This window comes from Mus caroli, chromosome 5, assembly GCF_900094665.2.
Source record: "Mus caroli chromosome 5, CAROLI_EIJ_v1.1, whole genome shotgun sequence".
NCBI lineage: Eukaryota > Metazoa > Chordata > Mammalia > Rodentia > Muridae > Mus > Mus caroli.
The window spans coordinates 78,766,445-78,789,571 of record NC_034574.1 but is presented as its reverse complement, the minus strand read 5'-3'; positions in this window follow the sequence as shown (position 1 = coordinate 78,789,571).

Sequence of the window (23,127 nt, the reverse complement as noted above, 5' to 3'; positions counted from 1 at the left end):
GAAGAGGAGGAGGAGGAGGAGATAGGGTCCCTAGATTATCACTGGGAAGAGAGACACCAAGTCACACTTCTGGAACTGAGAAACTTCCTGTCATGTCAACAACATCTCTAAGAATCATTGTGACATTTGGCCACAGAAAGTATGTTGTGCTGTGTATCTCTGTTTGTTACATAAGACAGCTAGTCACATCCACATGCATATGTGTATACACACACACACACACACACACACACACACACACACACACACACACTGAAAACAAATTCCTTCAAAACAAATGAAAATCCTCACAGCACAACAAAAACAAACATCCAAAAGAAAACCAACCAACCAACCACACAAAAATCAAAACAAAATCCCAACCAAATTCTAAGATTTATATTCAAGATGAAGTCTGGAGATCAATAAGACAGTCTAGCTCACTTTCAAAATACCATTTTAATAAAATATTTGCCAATAAGGAGTTGCCTGTTTCTTTCTTAGTTTTACTATCTAAATTACTTTCTTTTCTCCCACTTTTGAGTCTCAGCCAAAATTAAATGGCAACAGATGGCTTCTCCTACCAAAGTTTATAAATAAATAGCCTGGGTTAATTTTGTCTCAGACTTAATTTTTTTTCTTCTAAAAGACTGTTATATGCAAGAGAAATCAACACTCTTGGACTAAAATGAGAAACATTGTGTTTGTTCCCACAGTTCATTTTACCTGATTGACATAGAAAGACAGGCATAAAAGTGATAACTTTTATATGCAAGAGTGAAGGGGTACCAAGGGTAAGAGGATCAAGAACCTGTGGAAACACATTGGGGTGCAGCTCAGCATACAGAGGTAACAGTCACAAAAAGAAATCAATCAGATATGAAAGAAAAGTAGAACTAATTGGTCATAATGGAGAAGATACGTCAGAGTCAAACCAGTATATGAGAAATCGTGAACAGCTGGTGAAAGCATTGGACCCCTTAACACCAAGCGTGCAGGGAAAGCTAAGTGAGATGCCATTTGAGTCCTTTACACTATGATAGCTTGGAGTTTTAATTTGTCAATTGTAGAAACCATGATACCTGATTAATTAGAGGGTTTTTTTTGTTTTTTTGTTTTTTTTTGTTTGTTTTTTGGTGGGTGGGTTTTTTTCCCCATGGCTTTCAGGAAGGAAACTAATTGAAAGCCTATGTCATGAACCCATAAGGGAAAGTAGGTAGAGCAGAATAGCATATGGTCATTTCTGCTTTAAAGAACACCAATGTCAAATGAGAGCTACTGTGAAATGTCAATTCAAACAAAGTGAGGGTCTCTACAGAGGAGAAAACTCAACCTAGTGTGGTAGGATATCTGGGGAGAAGAGAGGGGATACTTTGTTTAGTTTTAGATACCCTTCTCAAAATATCAAGGGCAGTGGTTCCCAACCTTCCTCATGCTGTGAGTCTATAATACAGTCCCTCAGGTGGTGATCCCCCAACCATAAAGTTGTTTCATTGCTACATTATAACTGTAATTTTGATAAATGTTATGAATTGTGATGTAAATATCTGCTACACAGGCTTTTTGATATACTACCTCAAAGGGATTGGGACCCACAAGTTGAGAACCACTGATCTAGGACCATCTATTTTAGTAGCGTTCCCAATGATTATCCATTTGTTCATCTAAAAGTAGATGCTGCATAGCCAGTAGGTGTCAGGATAAAGATGAGGTTGGTATATAGTTGACTAGTTTCTGTTTCCATAGAACTTATGGAGGAAAACAGTAGGAAGTGAATGCACAATAAAATGTGAAAGGTTATACTAATGAACACAAGGAAGAAATTTCCAATCATGGAATAGCTCCACCAGTAAGATATCAAGAGCAAATCGTGTGGGATACCATGAGAGACAGAAATGGTAAGTGGTCTACTGCATACCACATACATTTTCATTTGAAAATGAAATCTGAACTTTAGGGGTATTCAGTAGGCAAGGTTGAGGCTCTGAATTGATGCTAATAACAAAGGTGGAGAAGACCTTTATCGTTCTGTGGGTTTCACACTTGAAACCTAATGTATGGTAAGACTTCAACTCTAGGCCTGGGGGTATCATCTCCAGAGTACTTGCTTAGCATGCATGAAGCACTAGCTCAATCCTCATAACCATGTGCGACTAACCACTACAATTCCCGGGAGTGTAATCCTAGCACTTGGGAAGGAGAAGCAGGATGACTAGAAATTCAAAGTCGTCCTTAGCTCTATAATGTGTTTGAAAACAGAGGCCAACCTGGCATACATGAGATCCCGGGAACTGCATGAGAAAAAAAACCAAACAAACAAAAAACGAAACAAAACCAAGCAAACAGACAAACAGAACAATTCTTATGTCAAAGACAGATCTGCATACATATGAAACATGTCACTGTGCTTAGTTTTCTTTGCAAGCATCTGTGGGTCTGTGTTTCACCCTGCCTTTGGGGTGTGGGAAACACCTCCAGGAGCTGCTTCCATTGGGTGCTGGGCTTAAAGGGAAGTGCTGAGACAGTGTTCAGGAGGTGGGAAAACAGCCTAGAATGTAGCATGCTGAAGTTGGGGTTCACTGACTCCCGTGTATCCATGGCGCTGCTGAGTCGCAAAGAATTGGGAACAGAGTTGGGGGTGTAACGGCTAAGAATGACAAAGAGCCATCTATGAAAGTCCTTAACTTGGCCCTTGGTAGGGAGTGCAATTGGGGCCTTCTGTGGGAGACTTAGGTTGAAGCTTGGTAGTCGAAGGCCTTCTCCATCCTCCCCATAGTGGTTCTTGATGAAAGAGACAGTCCATATATATCCATACTGTTTATTGACTGTTCATCATGGAAAATGGGTGCATAGCACCTTCTCAGGGTGGACCAGAGATTAAATACCTTTTGAAAGAAGGAATGTCTGGCAAGGGAAGTTTATTGGCTAAACCTTCAGGGAGTCTAGGTGCCTCATTAGAATGGAGAACTCTGTTCTGAGCTATGTGACAGATGTGGGGAGTGGGGTCACATGTTTTGGGCCAGGCATCTAGTTGGGAGCAGAGAGATGTCTACTGTCATTTCAGGTGGGTGCCTGGGTGCCGGAGTCTCAGACCCACTCAATATAATTAAGTTTTGTGGCACGGTCCACTGTTCCACAAGCATCTTTCTATTTTGCCTACATTTAATATTGTATATTGAAGCCTTTTTGTCCTAGAAATGAATGTATTAATTCTCAAACAATATTAATAAAAAGCCAAAAGATTTTAAAGTGAGAATATGTTCAGGCAATATTTTCAAAGACAAAATGGATTTGAGCAACTTAATAATTAGTGTGGTGGATTGGAAACAAACTGAGGAAGAAAAATTGAGTTTCAATGTCCGCTGCCTATGATTTACTTTGCTTCTTTGCTTTTTAGGGTATCATTTGTAAAATTAAATTTTATATGCTAAATTTTTCTTCAGCTAAGATATTCTTTATATCATTGAATTCACAAACTTTGTAAGAAGAGAGGATTTTTCATGTTGAAGGGACATTGGAGTTCTGGTAAAGGACAACGGTACCGTTGAGTGTTATCAGTTCAAAGTGCTTTAGTTAACTGTTCACTGGTTGGTAACTTTCATTGTCACATAGACTGAGCATGGAAGGCCCACAGTAGTCCTGTAACATGAAGCAGATTCCGTTCTAGGACCTTTAATACAGAGAGGCTTCTGTGTCTCAAGTGCCTTGTGCTTGACTACATCTAAGGGTGAGAGCAGTACTTACAAATGCTAAAGACAAAAGTGATACTCAGGAACTTCTCAAGTGTTCAGTTTCTATAATCAAGAAAGCACTCTCCCTGGGCTGCTTAGGACAATGGCTTTGGCTGTTTGTTTTACATTGTTGCCTCAGTAAGTACTCTTTGAATTGAAGAATACCTGCATCTTAGACACATGGATGTCTTCTTAGGCATCACAAAAGTGACTTGGACGTTGTAGGCATTAGATAAATATTTGTTGAATAAATATGAATCTTAAACCATATCCTTCTGCAACATTGTCAAGGAAAAAATTTGAAAAGTGCTGCATAAGGAGACATCTTTATTGATATAGTTAAGACACCTGAAAATCTCCACATTACATAATGGCAGCAGAGTTCTTTTGTAATATTTAAATTATTATGGGTCCCTACTTTCAATCATTTTTTCACATGGTTGTTATTTCAAGTTGCTTTGTATCTTTCTATAAAGCAAGAGAGATGAAAACTATGAATGCCATTTCCCACTCCCTTGTACAACAATAAGCCAGGGCCCATCAGGCCTACTTTGTCCTTACCCATCCATATTCGATAGATATTTATTGGACTTGTAACACAGTAGACTTGGTGCATGTTGTTAAGACTGACTATGGTCAGGTCTCTCATGGAGATTATATTCTAGTGGTTAATTTCCAGCTGTGTGGAAAGGCTGTGTGAGAGCTGGAGAATTACGAGAGTACAATAGCCACCTTTCACACATCTAAGCTACACTCCTTCAATTAATGCCTTAAGAGACTTAATGATATACATTTGCTAGTAAGTGGATATTAGCCAAGAAACTTAGAATACCCAAGATATAATTTGCAAAACACATGAAATTTAAGAAGAAGGAAGACCAAAGTGTGGATACTTCATTCCTTCTTAGAATGGGGAACAAAATACCCATGGAAGGAGTTACAGAGACAAAGTTTGGTGCTGAGACAGAAGGAAGGACCATCCAGAGACTGCCCCACCTGGGGATCCATCCCATAAACAACCACCAAACCCAGACACTATTGCATATGCCAGCAAGATTTTGCTGACAGGACCCTGATATAGCTATCTCTTGTGAGGCTATGTCAGTGCCTGGCAAATACAGAAGTGGATGCTCACAGTCATCTATAAGATGGAACACAGGGCTCCCAATGAAGGAGCTAGAGAAAGTACCCAAGGATCTAAAGGGGTCTGCAACCATATAGGAGGAACAACAATATGAACTAACCAGTATTCCCTGAGCTCGTATCTCTAGTTGCATATGTAGCAGAGGATGGGCCTAGTTGGCCATCAATGGGAGGAGAGGCCCTTGGTCTTGTGAAGATCATATACCCCAGTACAGGAGAATACCAGGGCCAAGAAGCAGGAGTGGATGAGTTGGGGAGCAGGGCAGGGGGAGGGTATAGGGGACTTTTGGAGAGGAAACTCGGAAAGGGGATAGCATTTGAAATGTAAATGAAGAAAATATCTAATAAAATAATTAACATTTAAAAAAAGGAGTGACTTAACCTTTGTAGTTCATGGAACAATGAGGTTACTGAAATGTAAAATTATCTTACTCACATGGTTTCTTTTCCTAACCAAAGTGACCAAATAATATTGAAAATGTAATAGTGAGGCTACAGGAGAATTTATCTCTTAGATATGCTTTCTCAAGGGCTCCTGTTAAAACTACTCCCAATAACAATTGTCAGAAGCAAAGAGAGATGGATCTGTCGTTTCTTACCAGCCCTTCTCTTAATAGACTAGAGACTTTAGAGGATTTGGGAAGAAGTGACCATTGTGATTTCTTCATCTCATCAGGGCTTCTCAACACAGCCAGGGAAATCAGTTGTATTTCTGTAATGGCTGGAGTGTGACCTTTAACGCTGGGCACAATTAAGACTCCTTGGCCTCGTTATGATTATTTACTCAGACAAAGTAAACATATCATTCCCTTATGAAGTTCTCATAAAGTCTTGCACATTTTCCTAAGCCTAGCATGTACTCTAGGCTGCTATTTTGAGAATGGCTGTTTTTCTTTTGTAAGACAATAACATCTGCTCTCCGATATTGCTCTCTGAGATATTGCAGATCTTGCCCTTCTGTCTCAGCTATGGCGTCAGTGAGAGTGTGGGAGGTGGGAATGACATACAGAGACCTGATGGCTCACACATGCTCTCCAGTCAGGCCCTTTGACTTCCCCAATTTCTACTCAGGCTTAATCATTGTATCCCGCAGATGGTTCATAGCTGTGGCATCTCTTTAACTAACTGTTCCATTCCTCCAGACAAAAGCTTATGTGCTTCTCTTTTCTGAAAATATACAGAATCTGAGCAACTATCCCCTGACTCCAAACATAAGCCTCTTTAGTTGTGTAAAAGTTTATGTATGTTAGACATAGTCAGTTTGCCTTTGGTGATATGAGCATTAAGGATGTCTCTTCATTATTGATAACTTTTGTTGATTATTGAAAATTTCATACACATATAAAACAAACCATGATCATATCCCCCTGCTCCTCCCCTTCCTGACTTTCCCTGTACCACTCTAACCCACCCCCTCCCATCTTTATAGGTTTCTTTTTAAATAACTCACTAAGTCCAATTACTTTTGCTGATAAGTGAATGGGTATGGGACTTTCCACTGAAGCATGAGAATACTACATTCCCCAATAAGTTGATTATTCACACAGGAGTTATCACCTGCCAGTAGCTCCTCAGTAATGACTGGAGTCTGGAAAGCACGTTCCCCATCTGTGCAGAAAATTTGCCTGTTGTTATCATGTTCAGGTCTTATATAAGTAACTACAGCTTGTGTGAGTTCATGAGTTCACCAGCCACACCCTATCCAAAGATAGTATTTCCCATCATTTCTCTAATCTTTAGCATCTAACAATACTTCTGACTGTCTGCCTATCTACTGTTTCCTGAGACTTACTGCGGAAGGCAACAGATGTCTCACTTAGGGCAGAGCACACAATTTCTTAGCAGTATGACCATTTGCACATCTCTACACTGACTGATAATAACTAGGGAAATAAGCCTATCTGACTGAGGTTGAGAACAGTGATGGGCTATGGGCATAAACTTAAATATTTGGAGGGAAATTTGAGAACATGACCATGTAGAAAATAATAACACATTCTTAGGTTCAATGGCCTGAATTTCCTAGCCTTTTGTTTTTAACCAAGACTATAGTACCAGTCATGCATTTTCCTCCAGTGAAGTAGGTTTCAAATCTAGTAAGAGAACCGTTATCTAATTGACAATGGTCATGTTACTATTGTGCTAGTAAGCAATTCTTGCCTAGAAAGTCTCTATTGTGCCATGCAGAGTCCTGTGCTAGATAAGGCAACTGACCTCTTTTTCTGCCACTGGAGATTGCTTAGAACCTTCCATTTCTGTGAACTCTACCCAGCAGGATAAGTTTGAGATTGGTTTTCCTCTCTTGCAGCCAAGTATAGGGTGTCTTTAGCAATAAGGTCTTAGTGTGTGGTTTTGTTGAGTAACTGAGGGAATTAAAAACTGCTTGTGTTATAGAAACCCCTGGAGCCTCACTCACAATAGGGAGGACCACATGCATTTCAACTCTAATTTAATAACCCATACACTATGAGATTGGCATTGTCTGTCCATGCAAGGGAATTCTATTCAACCTCTTAACCTCTTTTCCTGTCAGTTGCCTAAATGTAGAGTTTCCTCTACATGGGTCTAAGGTTCTACCCAGACCCAGAACAAGACGCACGATTTTCTATTAAAATTGGCTGCTTGGGTGTAGGGCCTGAAACTATGAGTATTCATCTCTCCAAGTCTGCCAGTCATTAACTGATTTGATGTGAATTGCTTAATGTCTTAGTGTCTCAATTTATCTATTTGTTTTGTTTTGTTCTTTGCTACAAGGTCTCACACTGTAGCTCAGGTTACCAGGGAACTCACTATTTGATATAGGTTGGCCTCTAACTCATGGCAATCTTCCTGCTTCAGCTTGCCCAGGGTTGGGATCATAAGCATGATCTACCACATGCATTGCTTAGTCCATATTTAAAATGACAGTTCACCATGAGTATTAAATTTTAGACTGTGTATGAAGCATCTGACATAGTCCCTGGTACTCCCTGCAAATTCCATATATACTAGTTCTTATGATTGTTATTATTCTCTTCTGAGATCAAGATATGATTTTCCAAACTATGAAATCTCAGCCAAAGAGAAGAGAACACAAGAACTTCATATCCTTTTTCTCCTCTGAGGTATGATATAAACTAAATGTTTGAATTCTATCATGAGGAAATAAGAAGTAGAGAACATCCTACTTCATTACCCTGAACCTGAGAGGCCAAGAAGATACGGAAAAAGCAGGCCTTAATAAATTTTACTAAAATCATTCTCTGATATAACTGCTTATTTTTTCCTAAAACCCATGTATAAAATTATGCACTATAAGGGTGTCTCTGACTCTTGCCTGCTTGTGGCATATTTTTCATTCTATTGGGTCGCCACATCATGCAGCCTGTATATGAGGGGAAATGTCTAGTCTCACTGAATCTTGTTATGCCATGTTTGGTTGATATCACAGGAGGCCTGTTCTTTTCTGAAAGGAGACTGGAGCAGTGGGTATGGGAAAGAAGGGAGGTGGTGGAGGAGCTGGGAGGAGGGCATAAAGGGGAGTCTGTGGTTGGGACATATTATATGAGAAAAGAATAAAAACCTTAAAATTAAAATATTAAAAAATACTCACTATGTCTTAGTCTTTGGTCTCCATTTCTGAAGTCCACTGTATTATGTAAAGCTTTCTTGACACTCGCTATTCTCTTTATGTTGTTGGTTTGTGTTCTTTTGTGGGGATTTGCCATGACTCCTAAGACGTCCAAAAAGGAAGCATTACTGTAACATGCTTATATTTTTCATAAGATATTTTTTATCTGTGGTTGCAAAAATTAAAACAACACACAAACTTTCTTTTCCATTTTAAAAAATGATTGTTTTAAATTTAAAATTGTGGTTTTGCATATATGTCTGGGTGGGATTGTGTGCATCTGAGAGAAGCTATATGAGAAGGCAAAACAAAAGCGGGCACTGGATGCCCTGGAGCTGTAAACGAAGGTGTGTAAATATAGATTCTCCTCATCGGGGTCCAGAGAACTGAATGTAGGTCCTCTGCAGGAGCCATGCTTGTTCTTCACCATTGAACTGTTTCTCCATTCTATTCTATTTTGAAACCTGATAATTTTACTCAAATTTAAAAACTCTTGCCTACATATTTAAAAGTGCTTTTATTTATTGTCTGCATTTGACAATTGCCCATATTTGTCTAGATTTTACATATTGATTCACCTTTCTCTTTAGAGTATGAGTTGAATGGCTATTTTTAAATTCTATTTTCAAAGAACAGGTGAAAAATACAGAAGGGAGTCATTTGAGATTCCGATTTAGAAATTGAAAGAACGTTTGTGGATTCCCAGACCTCATAATCAATCACTAATGCTTTGAGTAATGCCAGCTCATTTATTCATGTTTTTATCTTCTTTGAGCACATTTAATACCAGATGGCTTTAAGAATCTTTTTAGGCTATTGAACAGAATGGACCACAGCCTGTTCCTCCAGGGCTGTTGCTGACATGTAGGTAGTCCACAATGCAGGATAATGGAGTTATACATTGTGGTAAAACAATTTTGCATTCAAGACATAAAACATGTCTTAATTTATTTGCATTCATTAAATTAGCATTCTTCTAAGTAGACACATTGCGGTTGAGCGATTGGACTGTAGATCTTGCAAATGTGTTCCTGTCTATTCATACGCAGGTTCTCTAAATACACTTCCACTTTGATAAAGTGGGCAGAAAAAGTATTTGCATTTGTTACAAGACTATGGCATGTCCTTACAGGCACAGAGAAAGCTTAAACATATTATATGCATCAAATAGACAGTTCTTACTAGGGGAAAGAAAAAAAAGAATTAAGTCACAGTTTCATGTAAAATATTGCTTCAAGTAGCTTCTTGGTTTTGAAGTGGTGTCTAAACCTTTGCATCTTTATGAGGTCATATTTTTAGCGGTGGAATTTAAAACACATCTAATATATGTATGTACATGTGTCAAGGCAGAGGGACGTTTTGTATATGAATTTAATTAAGCAATAGGCCACTTTGGGACTTGTTTTATAGAGCCATTTGTTTCATGTGAGTTCAACTGCCCAAGCTACCGTGCAATAATGGTCCTATAAAATTACTCTCTGGAGAGTCTTATTTCTACTATAATATGCTTTTACTTAAAATTTAGTTTAATAGCAACATTTTTCCTTGTATATCAGCTGTATACAAGTAATAGCTTTCAGGAAATCTAGTAGTTAAGAGCTCCTGGTTTTCTTTTTCCCTTGTGGGAATTACTCATTTAAAGCATTAAAGAGAAAAAAAAGGGATAAGGAATTTGCATGTTACATTAATAATAATCCCCAGTTTGCTATTTACATGCAATTTTCTCCTGAAATCCTCTCATTTAAATTACTTGAGGTTATTTTTGCTCAGAACCTGTCTAGTATTACATGCATTTGGTCCCTGAGTTGCCTTAGATTTGATGTGCTTCTTGAAGCAATAGCTTCTGGTATTTAGCTTGTTGTGAGCTGCCAGTAACTAGTGAAGATACAATTCCAGTTTGAGTATGCTTTCAATTTGGTAAACAACAAATACTTCTCCCCAGGTTTGTTAATAAAGTTTTGTAATTATACCTAAGTTAAAACAGTATGCTCATGATATACTTTCTAGCCAAGAGTTATTTTGTGTGTATGTTTATTTGATATTTTCTTTATTTACATTTCAAATGTTTTCCCCGATCTGGGTCAACCTCCCCTCCAAAACCCCCTATCCCATCCCCCTTCCCCTGTTTCTATAGGATGTTCCCCCACCCATCCACCCACTCCCACTTCCCTGTCCTGGCATTCTCCTACACTAGTGTATTCAGCCTTCACAGGACCAAGAGCCTCTACTCTCATTGATGTTCGACAAGACCATCCTCTGCTACATATTTGACTGGAGCTATGGGTCCCTCCATATGTACTCCCAGAGCTCCCAGAGACTAAACCACCAGCCAAGTCTTTGGTTACAGCAGAAATGTGTTTTCATTTTTCTAAGTGACACGAAGATTCTACCATGACTAGTCCTTATATTCAGGCATGAATGGTCATTGTCGTTGTCTAGAGTCCTGTATTTTCCATATTATAAGCATTATAAGCACTTGTATGATCGAATTTATCACTTGACTCCTGCACCTCTGTAAAGATCTCTTCCTTGGATAAGTATCACACTTTCCCTGAGTACAATATATCTCTTTTAAAAGGCAATGGTGTCTAAATGCCAGGTAATTATAGCCTTTGACACTGGAACGCTGGAAAATCTAGTGATAAAGAGCAGGTATTCAAGATATGTGGTAGAGCTTGAATTACTTTGCATCACCAGTTTCTATTACACTCAAATTTGTGTTTGCCTGTAACTTTCACATATATGATATAAACCTTCATTTTGACACCTAGACAACGGTTGAGTGCAAAATTTGGGTGAATTTGCATTTTATGCAAAACTTTAATAATATTTAATTCAGTTTTCAAAAATTAAAATCTCAAAATGATATTTCTACTTGGAACTGATATTCTTGTTTGTAAAAGTTAAATTGAATATTAAAAATTAAGATAATGAGAAAATACTTTTGTATGATGATCAAAAAATATTCAGATTTCATGAACTTCAAATTTGATGAACTTTTTGTTTTAGTCATTCTGTCACCAAGAATGAGTACAATTGAAATTGGGATGAAACAAAATATTTTTTAAAAGCTCAGAACAATTTAAATAGAGGAATAATATTTTAAAATATGCACAGTGGAAAACTAGTTAATATTTTAGAACTTGGAAACACTAAAGGGAAGCAGATGACTGCTCTTGATATTTCCACTATAATTTAGTAATAGACCCAAGAAACAAAGAGATCTGCATAAATGTTCCCATATGACTTTGAACAATATTGTTTTTCATGTTTAAAACTTAGAACAGTTTCCAAATATAAATGGTGGCAAGCATCTGTATTATGAGCATAGTGGACATACTGTGTAGAGAAAAATTAAAGGGAAGAAGAATCTGGGAGGCATAGAAGACTTTCTAATTAAGTTTGTGTCTTCTACTTGGCTATACTCTGGATGCATATGTGAGATATAAACAATGGAATGAGAGATGTTTAATATAAATAAGATCAGATAATGATTGTTGTATGAGCCTGGAGGAAGCATGAGTAACAGAATGAAGTGTATTCCAAAGAAATGTCTTAGAAATAATAACAAAGTTCTTCCTCTGGCATGGAGAGGAAGGGGTTTGCTGGGGAGTAAAATGATCATAACTATTAGTTTCTTTTCTCATGACAGCAAACACATTCCTAACAAGGAGCAACTAAAAGATGAAGGGTTTATTTCAACATCTTTTCATGTTTTATGGGATATGCCAAGTGGCTATGATTCCAGTTGTGAAGTGGGATTGGAGATTTTGCAGTGTGACTGTCACACCTCAGCAGATCAGGATCAGAAGGTGGAGACCATGACCTAGACTACAAGCATGAGTGTTGATTCTCTAGCTTTGTTTCTAAGAACCTATATCTGTTTGCTAGTGAAAGACCCACAACGTGAGGACTCCCCCACGTTCTGACTCAGGAGAGGCGACACCCCAAAATCACCCACAAGAAACGGTCTTGCTGCAACTGCAAGAGGATTTTTATTCGAGAGCGTTCTCGGGCACATGGTCATACACCACGCAGGGGTAGAGGACCATGGCGCCCCGAGTAGCTGTATAAGGGGGTATTTAAAGGAAGAAACCACAACTCAAGGAAGTGGGGAGGGCATTGTTGGAAAAATACCAAAGATACCAGTTAAGAGTCACAAGGAAGTGCAAAGTCACAAGAGTCACAGAGAATACCTGGTAATTGTTCTGGTTAACTCTCAGTTTCTAAGAGCCCCTAACAATAGCACATTTGCATGGCAGTTTCCAGCTGTTGGTCAGGGTGACTTTCTTTGAATGAACACTCTTTGAACCCAGGAAGCAGGTAGGTAGAGGAAGGAATGTCGCTATCAAGGTATGATTAGCATACCTTGGAACAATGAGTCACAAAGGTCACATTCCCAAGCCTCGTCCTAAAGGCCTAGAATTTTGTTACTTCTTCACTAGCTATCCTAAACATTATACAACTTTCAAAAATAGTGCCATTGGTTGGAGTAGAGATCACATTCAAGCCATAAAGCAGTTGTGTTTACAGATAGAGTACTCTACTACTTTCCATAGTGTAAGTCTTCTATAGAGGCAAAGTTCAGCTCAAGACTTAGTGGGGGAAGATGGGGAGAGAGGGAGATCCATTAGCCATTAGCAACTGATTTATGTCGGATGATTCAAGGTTAGTGGTACCATCAGAACACACAACTTACATAGTTGGTTGGCTGAATCATAAGAAATCTGCTCAATGTAGAAGAACCTGCTTATGTTAAGGTTTATTTAACTGATCATAATTCAGGATTACTACAAACACGAGATTGAATAGAAACTGAGAATTGTGGCAAGATGGCTATCAGAGGTATACAAACAGGTGAGGATGGGGGGGGGGGTGGAAATGAGGTGTTAGAAAGGATTCCACAATGGAATTCCAGACATTTTAAGGTCAAAGAACAAGTGTGGTGAGAGTGAGATAAAGGTTAGGTTTATTACAGTAGGGAAGCTGAGCATGCAGCTCTAGCAGTAGGAAGGCATTTCTACATGAGATGTATTCATGACATTGCTATTGCATTTCTCACAGACACCCTTTCTAGACTTCTGAGAGAAAAGCGATGGAAAGAAGCAAGGGATCAGATACGAATCTGACCCACTAAAGCGACATAGAGCAAAGACAATAATTTGCTCTTCAGTAATTATACATATGTGTGTGTGTGTGTGTGTGTGTGTGTGTATGAAACAATACTGAAGCTTGGTCTCAATGCACATGTTTTAAACTTCATCATAATGAAAAAATAGATACGCATTCATTAGAAACCACAGTTAAGTTCTGATTTCCTATGCTTGTACGAAGTGCAACAATAGTTTTTGTCAAGTTCTGCAATGTCAGCCAGCTGCAATTCTTAGTCACCCTATGATTAGTGAGGCAAATAACTTCCTCTAATGTGCAGTGCTGCTAAGTTATGCCAATCCATTGGGTAGGCATGCTAAGTGCATTTTTAAAATTTTCCCCTTGCTATAAACAGGTTATCTAAAATACTAGATTTAATTATGATATTTTAAACATGTACATAATGTAATTGTGACCACCTTTCTGATTTATCTTGATTTTATTGGGATGTAACCCCACCATAAGCTAAGGAATATCAGCAGAAGGTGTCATCTAATATCACTTTAAAGATAAATGACTATGAACAATACATTGCCTGCGCTGCTTGCTTATAACTCAACACTAGAAATACTAAAGGAACCAAGAGCCCAAATTAACCAGTAGATGGGTGATCCTTCACGTGACTAGAATCATCAATCTGGAAATAGGATGACATGCTCTCCACCTGACAATGAGACAACCATTATTCACACACAAGCATTCTATAAAAGAAATGAATGCAGAGCTCGAAGCCTCAAGCTCTGAAAATAAACTACTTTGCTGACAGAATTCTGTGTGTTGGCTGTGTTTGAATACTGCAACGTCCTCACTTTACAGTGTTAGGAATGGGAATTAAATGAGGTGGTATTTGCAAAGCATTCAGAACAATGCCAGCCATGTGCTGAGACATGCAAAGAAGAATACCAGATAAAGGGTTGGTTAATATCAGATAGGAGCAGAGGCAAACCACAGCAGCAGAGGCATCCGAATCAGAGTCTTCACATGGTTCTTCAGTCATTCGATATCCTTAAAGGTTTCAAACAATAATTAACTGCCCCTCTGAATTTGACTTGAAGCCACCTCAGTTTATCAGAGAACCCTTTACAAAGTTCAAAAGCTATAAATCCTATAAAGCTGCCCTTGAATTCGTAGACTGCACTTACATGTTGCTACTGTCCCATGGGACTCTATTGTCCCATGAAATGCTCACTAGTTACAAGACCACATGTGTCTGAGACTATCTGGCAATGTAGGAGCACAGCATCATAACTTCTCTATTGAACAACTCTTGCTATAATCACCAATATTGCCAGATTCAGTATTCATATTTCTATACATAACTCCTTAGGAGAAGTGATTAATTTCCATCACACCTTTTTTTTTTCTTCAATTTTATTTTCAGTCTTAAGCCTAAGGTCTCTTCTGTCTTTTCTTTGAACAAAACAATACTAGGTAACATATTTATTACTTTGGTATTAAATGTTTTATCCTTAGCAGTTACTAATCTAATCTTCAACCCAAACTGCTTTTTGGAATCAAGATGAAATTCGATAATATTTTCTATCTTACTTTGTTTTCTGTTATTTAACAAAGCAGAAGAGATAAGGATCTTATAAAAACCAAGTTTATTTAATTCATAATTATAGAGGTTGAAAATTCAAAAGTATTCTACCCCTGGCAAATAGGGGTGAATATATTGAGTATATTGTTCACATGTGTATAACACAGAGCAAACTGAAGACATGAACAACAGAAGTTATACATTTGAGAAGTCTAGTTAAATTTTAGGGAAGAAGAGACTACAACTAATGGTTTTGATCATGTTACTTATGATCTTATATTTATTTATATCATTGATTTAATAAAAGGAATTATAGTTTGTAAAGAAATGTTAAAAGTTAAAAGCTTTTGTGGCTTGGTCAGGCTTTTATTAAGTACTACTTTGGAAATGAGTTTTTTAAAAAGGTATTTTAATTTTAAATTCCTACTTGGATATGGTCATTTACATACCATCCACAAGTGATGCAATACTTCTGGCTCTTATCTTAGATATAAAGTTGTCCATACATATTTTACATATATGTAAATTAGTCCTTTCTCTGGAATACTATTGGGAAGTTAGATATGCTTTTTTGAACAGTATAAAGTAGAATACTTTCCTGTTCTTGTTTTGCATCCTGAACTCTCAATCTCACGTATAGCTCCCTTTATGTTAGCATATATCCCGTTACTGAAAGCAGTGAACAGTTTCCTTTGATACAGAGTATCATATGCTCTTTTTTTAAAAGAGTGCTAAAAAAATGCCTTGGTACAATATGTGTTAAATTTAGATTTCTACTATAAGCACCCTACCTTTAGAATTTGTACAGTTATGCAAAATTCTTCTTTCACAGAGGCTAATGTCTTAGAATACATTTGAAGGAAGAAGAAAAAAAATCACATACTCTGAAAAATGTGGCCTGTGGAGGCATTACACTTGCCTACTTTATTGTACCAAAGATGTCATTGTGATAAGAGAAGGCTTCAGAAAGGAACTGATCTCAGGCTACCCTCCCAGGATAACCCCATTTCCACCATTTGTCATGTTTCCCTCAGGTGGGAGTAATTTTACCTTAAGCAATAAGAAAGTAAAAATCTCATCCCCTCCCCCATGTGCCTCTGGCAGAAGACTATGAGCAATGTTCTTTTTCTGCTTTTGTACTTTGGATTCTTGTCTATCAGAGATTTTTGAGCACATACTCAAAAGCTATTCTTTTTTTGTGTGTTTTCAGTTCTAGTGTTAACTGTGAATATGTCCTTTAAAAATATCTCCAGAGGACCTACTCAGGCTATTGGAAACTGGAATAAGACAAACAATTTAACTCTGTCTTTCTCTGATATATATGTATATGTATATGTATATGTATATGTATATGTATATGTATATGTATATGTATATGTATATGTATCTCTCTCTATATATAATATGTATGTATATATATATATATATCATATATACTAATATTATGTCATCTCACTGTCTGTCTGTCATCTATCTATAAGAATAGCATGAAAACAGAAGGGGTATTATTTAGGATTAGGAACGGGATGAATAGAGGAGTCAGGGCCTTAGGGGAAGTTAATACAGGAAAATATGTTCAGACGTCAATGTATTAAAATGTGTGGGAATCTATGTTTGTACATGAACTGAAGAAAAAAGTACTACATGTCATCAAAATACCATTGTGCTTCAGAATGTAACTAGGATGCAATATTATTCTATTACCTCAAGGAATGGATTATTTCTATTTACTTTTTGTTAACTATTTTGCTGGTCATGTATATATACTAATAGAGAAGTAGTGTGTACAACCCAACAATGTGAAGTCCAAAAGAAGAAATGCAATCTTTGTCTCAATAAATGCATGGAATTTTTCAAACACTGCCACATTTACCCTCAATCAAAGTACTTGACTTACCTGGCCAGAATCTGCACATTCAAGGATCCAGATGCATTAATTGCTAGACTGTTAAAAGAGAGAGAGAGAGAGAGAGAGAGAGAGAGAGAGAGAGAGAGAGATGGGCAGTGGTGGTGCTCGCCTTTAATCCCAGCACTTGGGAGGCAGACCCAGGCGGATTTCTGAGTTCGAGGCCAGCCTGGTTTACAGAGTGAGTTCCAGGCCAGCCAGGGCTACTCAGAGAAACCCTGTCTCGAGAGAAAACAAAAAGTCTAAAGCTCATGTCTCAAAAGTATTGGCAATTAGTCTATGCCTTCTTTGTGAACACAGAAGTCACCAGTGCCTCAGTTTTCATGTCTTCTTGGCATCTAGGGAGGTGGTTAATAACTACTGCTTGTTCCCATTGCCTTTGTTGGATTCTTCTTTTGGCCTTAGCTTGGGTTGCTCATACTATGTGGCTTAATATGCTTATTTCTCATAATTTGGAGACAATGAAGAATCCCACATGATGCCAACAAATCCTTGGTGAAACACATCTTGCAAATGGCTTCTGGCTCTGTGTCCTTACAAAGCTAGGAGACAGTATCCTCGCCTTGTCTTCTCTTCTCACAAGGGTATTGGCTTCATAATGTGATCTCCACCAGTTTGTCTTCCTCTAGCATTAACTGCTTGCAAAAGCAAGCAACTCTAGGCTTCGCAGTAAAATTGTGGGGCAGGTCCAGGAAAAGATAATTACTCTCCATCCAATAGGATGATGTTAGGGGTAGAAAGGAATAACAAATTCTAAACTAGTTCAGCACTTAGCCAGCCACATGTCACTGCATCTTATGGCTCAAGAACGTTTTGCTATTTTGCTTCTTCTTCATTTTTTTTTTCTTTTCCCCCAGTCTTATGTGCAACTTGACTGCCTTAGAACCAAGTGCCCAGTAGTGACATCTCTATGTCCCAGTGGAAACTTTTGATACTGCAAAGTGTTTTTCCCTGATTCTACTCAAGGAGCCAAGGCATAAATAAGTATGTATGCCTTTATTACATTTTATTACATCTGCCCTCAAACTTTAAAGTTGAAAATGTGAAATTCAATCTTTGCTGAGTGGATGTGAACAGTTCTCTTTAGTGGCTCTGTTTCATTTCCCTTGTTGCCTTTCCTCCTGACTTGCCTGGAATCCTTTGTCTCAAGATTTCAAATACATGAAATGTTTAATGGTTATAAAGAAAGTGAGCAAAGCTCTAGCCTTTGGAGAAAAGTGGAGGCAGCCTGTGTGTTCTGGGTTTGTGGTGGGAAGGGCAGTTATGATGATTGCTGAATCACATTTCAAGTCCCTGAGTATCTCTTCTTGAAGGAAAATTCTCGTTAATGCCTTTTCTTCCTATTTTCTCAAATTTTATCTCACAGTGTTTATAAGCACCAGTGGCTTCTCCTTATACTCCATTCCTCCAAAATCATCAGTGTGCCACACAGTGATGTTTTTGCAAACATAATGTTGAGAAATTTCCCAGTGTTTTAGCAGCTGGTTTTCTTTGTTGAACAATATCTTTTTCAACTCTTTTATTTTTCTGCATTTGCTTTACTAAGGTCAGTCACTGTGAATGAGTCCAGCACTTCACTTCAACGTGTTTGTGTGTGTCCTTCAGTAATATCACATACTGTGACTCTCAGGTTTTTCCTCCCAGAGATCACTGGGCTACATTTCAGTCACAGCTTTCCTGTTCTACTAGAAGAATCCCATTTTTTCTTTCTCTATCACCATGTCCTTCATTTCCTTCTGTTGATTCTCAGATTGACAGCATCGACCTCAAAATGTTCTCAGCTTCTACCAAGTACCTACTTTCAACATCATTCACATGCTATGTATTTATATCAACAGCTACCTTTTAAGCCTCCCAAATTCATATTATTTAGAGTTCTTCAAAGAACATATGCAACAGCAAAAGAATATTGGTGTTAGAGACAGATGTTGGGAGAAAGAATGTCTATACCCATGATTATGGAAGCTAAAGCCCCAGGTACAAATGGCAGTTTCTAAGAACTCATGGTATAGTTCTGGTTGGGGTTCAAGAATTGAGAGATTCAATGGTATGTGGAACAACTGAAAACCAATATTCTTGTCTATTTCTAGAAGGAGGGAGAGAATGGATGACTGCTCTTGCCCTTTCTAGTTTCAGTTGACTGGGCATGCCTGTCCTCACTGGAGAGGGCTAACTACTTTACTAACTCTTTCAGTTCAAATGCTAATCTCCCTTGAAGACAGACCCAGAAGAAACATTTAACCAAATATTTGTCTAGTGGCACTGTCAAGTTGGCACAGAAATTCATGATGATATTTCTACCTTTTATTAGGTAGGTATAAAGTTCTCAATCCAGTGCTGACAATGATGCTCATTTTTTTTTCACATAACACCTACTTATTCTGAACAAATTCTTATCTCAGCTGTTTTATTTGTCCATGGTACCTGAGATTGAGCCATGGTCTTGCTAATACTAAAAAAGAATCTACTACTACTCTTTACATAACTTCTAAGTATAACTAAACTGATTATTAGGAAGAAGTTATTCTCAAACATGTTCAACTGGAACCTTTTGTGGAATATGACTTAGCTTTGAAGAAGTTGAGACGATGTTAGTAGCTGTGCAAAACTTGGGCATTTTTATCCTCTTATAAATAAAACAACTTAATGTTATACCTTCTTTGACTATTTTAGGGAAGCTAAAGCATTATCGTTCCTTTGAAAACACCAAACCTCAAAACAACAGCATAAATAAGAGTCTTCAAAGACTTATTTTTGAGAAGAAACCATGAGAGTCCATCCTATGCAAAATTTTGCCAACTGTCCTCTTCTAGTTATAAAATATACTCTCATATAAAATAAAAGTAAATATATTTTTGCACAGAAGTGATAATTAAATCACTGCTTTTTATCTACCATCAATAGAGGAACATTGTATACAATTGGGTATAAAATTGTATTTGTAAGCCTTTTCCTTAAAATCGAAATGTCTTAGAAAAAATTTAATTGTTTACTGTTTTAATGTAGATTCTGATAGTCTCAATTTAGCAAAGGTAAGGTCAATGTATGTATTAAACCACAGGAATGAAGTCAACAATGCACCTCCGAGGAAGGCAGGCACACTGAGACACACTGAGACAGCGTGCTTACCAGAGGGTTGGAAATTTTAGACTCTTTTAGAAATCCTAGACAAATTACAGTTGTCTGAAAGGATTTTTACACAATTCTACGCTATGCGCACTGTTTTATTTTGCCTCTTTTCTAAGGACCTTGGGCTCTTCTGTCCATTCCTTCCTCTTTGACCTTGGTGCTTTGCTGTAAGTGCATTCAGCAACTGCCCCTCTGCGACAGCAAAAACCCCTGATTTAGCAAGCGTGTGCTTTATGAAATGTGATATGGTATCAATCATCATTAACCCAAATACCCCATCACATGCAAGGCCTGACCTCATCACATCTGGTTTTCTCTTTGAGAATCCTTCACTTTGTGGAGGTTTTGCTGATAACAATGCTTGGAATGATCTCTAGGCAATGGAAACTGACAGAAGATGAATTACCTGTCACTCAGGAGGATACCCTGATCAGGGAAACAATCAAGTACAACTGTCTATTATTATTATTTTCCCCCTTGGCTTTCTTTATTTCTTGGATTGGTTTCTAGCTCAGCATCTGTTTTAAAAGCTTGTTGAAAAAAAAATCTCCAGAGAAAATATAAAATAGAGTATTCCCAGAGAAATGATTCTTGGTTGAGGGAAAATGTACTCTTTGTTGTCAAAATAATACTTTGAATCACAATATTTTAATTTTTCCAAAGATCACTTAAAAGATATCATACATCACATTTGGATATCATGAAGACAAGGGATTTTTTTTTTTTAGCTATTAAATGTCTTATCATAGGTTTTCAGTTCAGAAGCACTGATTTTATTCTCTCTTGAAAAGAATTGGCTAATTAATGATGTGCTGCTGTTGCTTAAATATGGCTACATATATGGTGCAAATATTTTCTCATTCAAAGGAGAGCAGAAAGGTTTTACTTTTTCCTCACTAAGTACACTAGCCTTTTGTACAAAGCCAGTGTGAAATCTGAACACCATCTTCTATGCCTAAAGAACAGACAAAGAATTGTCTTCTTTTCTGGCAATTCAAGATATTTTGGGCATATTTAAAATGAAGCAAAACTTGAAAAGAAAAGAATTTGGGGATGGTAAAAAGCAAGGGCTTAGCAATTTCATCTATGCATGGATGAAGAAGCTTATTTGAAACTTTAAGTCTTTTATGTAGAGAATTCAAAGCATGTAGAAAGTACAGGCGATCTTGAGGTATTAGGAGAACTGGATATGGAAATGTTTCTTCTAGTAAGATTAATCTCTAGTTCAGGGGCACACTCTGGCCAATAGGGCTCAGAGAAGAAAATGAAGTTGAAAGGGACACGAAGAATCTCTGATTAGGCTGTAAAATGTATCAATAGAATTAAAACTGATATTAGCTGAAATACCCAACAAAGGGGAGATAGAACCTGTAAAGACTATATCCAGTGGATAGGCACGGCCCCTGGTTGAGGGGTGGGGCCACCCACCCACCTCAAAAATATTAACCCATAATTCCTCCTGTCAAAATGAAATGCAAGGACAAAGAGTGGAGGAGTGACTGAAAGAAAGGCCATCCAGAGACTGCCCCACCTGGGTATCCATCCCATCTGCAGACACCAAACCCAGACAGTATTGCTGATGCCAAGTAATGCTTGCTGATAGGTGCCTGATATAGCTGTCTCCTGAGAGGCTCTTCCAGAGCCTGACAAATACAGATGTGGATGCTCGAAGTCAACCATTGGACTGAGCGTGGGGATCCCAATGGAGGAGTTTGGGAAATGACTGAAGGAGCTGAAGGGGTTTGCAACCCCATAGAAAGGACAACAATATCAACCAACCAGACATCTCAGAGCTCCCAGGGACTAAACCACCAACCAAAGAGTACACATGGAGGGACCCATGGCTCCAGCTGCATATGTAGCAGAGGTTGGCCTTATCTGGGATCAGTGGGAGGAGAGGTCCTTGGTCCTGTGAAGGCTCAATGCCTCAGTGTATGGGAATGCAAGGGTGGTGAGGGGGGAGTGGGTGGAAGGGTAGAGGACCACCCTCATAGAAACAGGGGGGAGGAGTGGGATATGGTGTTTGCAGAGGGGAAACAAGGAAAGGGGCTAACATTTGAAATTTAAGTAAATAACATATCCAAAAAAATTACAACTGTTGGTAGTCATATGAACAGATCTCACAAACAAATATTAAAGAAAGAAGATAGTTATACAAGAATGCTGTGATTCTGTTTCATGACATTCAAAGGGACAGAATGAGTCAATGACATTTGAACTGAGACTAGCAGAATCCTTGTGGGAAAAGTTACTGGAAGAAAGCTTGGAGGAGCATCTGGGGTGCTAGGGACATTCTGTTTCTAGATCTGGGTGCTGGTGACACAGACGAGTTTGATCTTTGAATTTTTGTTGAATTATGTAGTCTTATGAATAGTATTTTAATATCTACAATACTTAAATCTACACAAAATAATTGTTACATACTTTTGTGCGCATATTTATATCCAAAAGATTTAACTTTCCTATTCTAGATTTCAATAGAAGATTGTGTCTAGAGAATTATTGATTTGCTGTATGAATAATAGCTCAGATGCAAATAGTATTAAAAGTGACTGGCCATGGGTATTGATATTAGAAAATGTACAGCAGTGAGAATTCAGCAGGTAGATGGCATGTGTGACAGGGACTTTCAGGTTTTCTAGTACTTTGAAAAGTTCACACGATTGGTTTTGGAAGAATCTTCCAAGAACTATGCATTAAAGGAAACACTGTGCCAATTAAAGATTTAGCTTTTAGTTTGATCTCTGTATAGAAGAGTTGGATGATATTTGGAGAGTTTTAGCTAATCTTTGTATATCTGTTAAAATAATTTAATAAAATAGAAAAAGTAATATAAAGTTAAGTAGAGACAGTAGTCTACATTATATAACTATGATTGTGGCCTCCCTTCCCCCCAGCCTGGAACCTGCCTGCTCAAGGGTGGAGCTACCGGCTCATT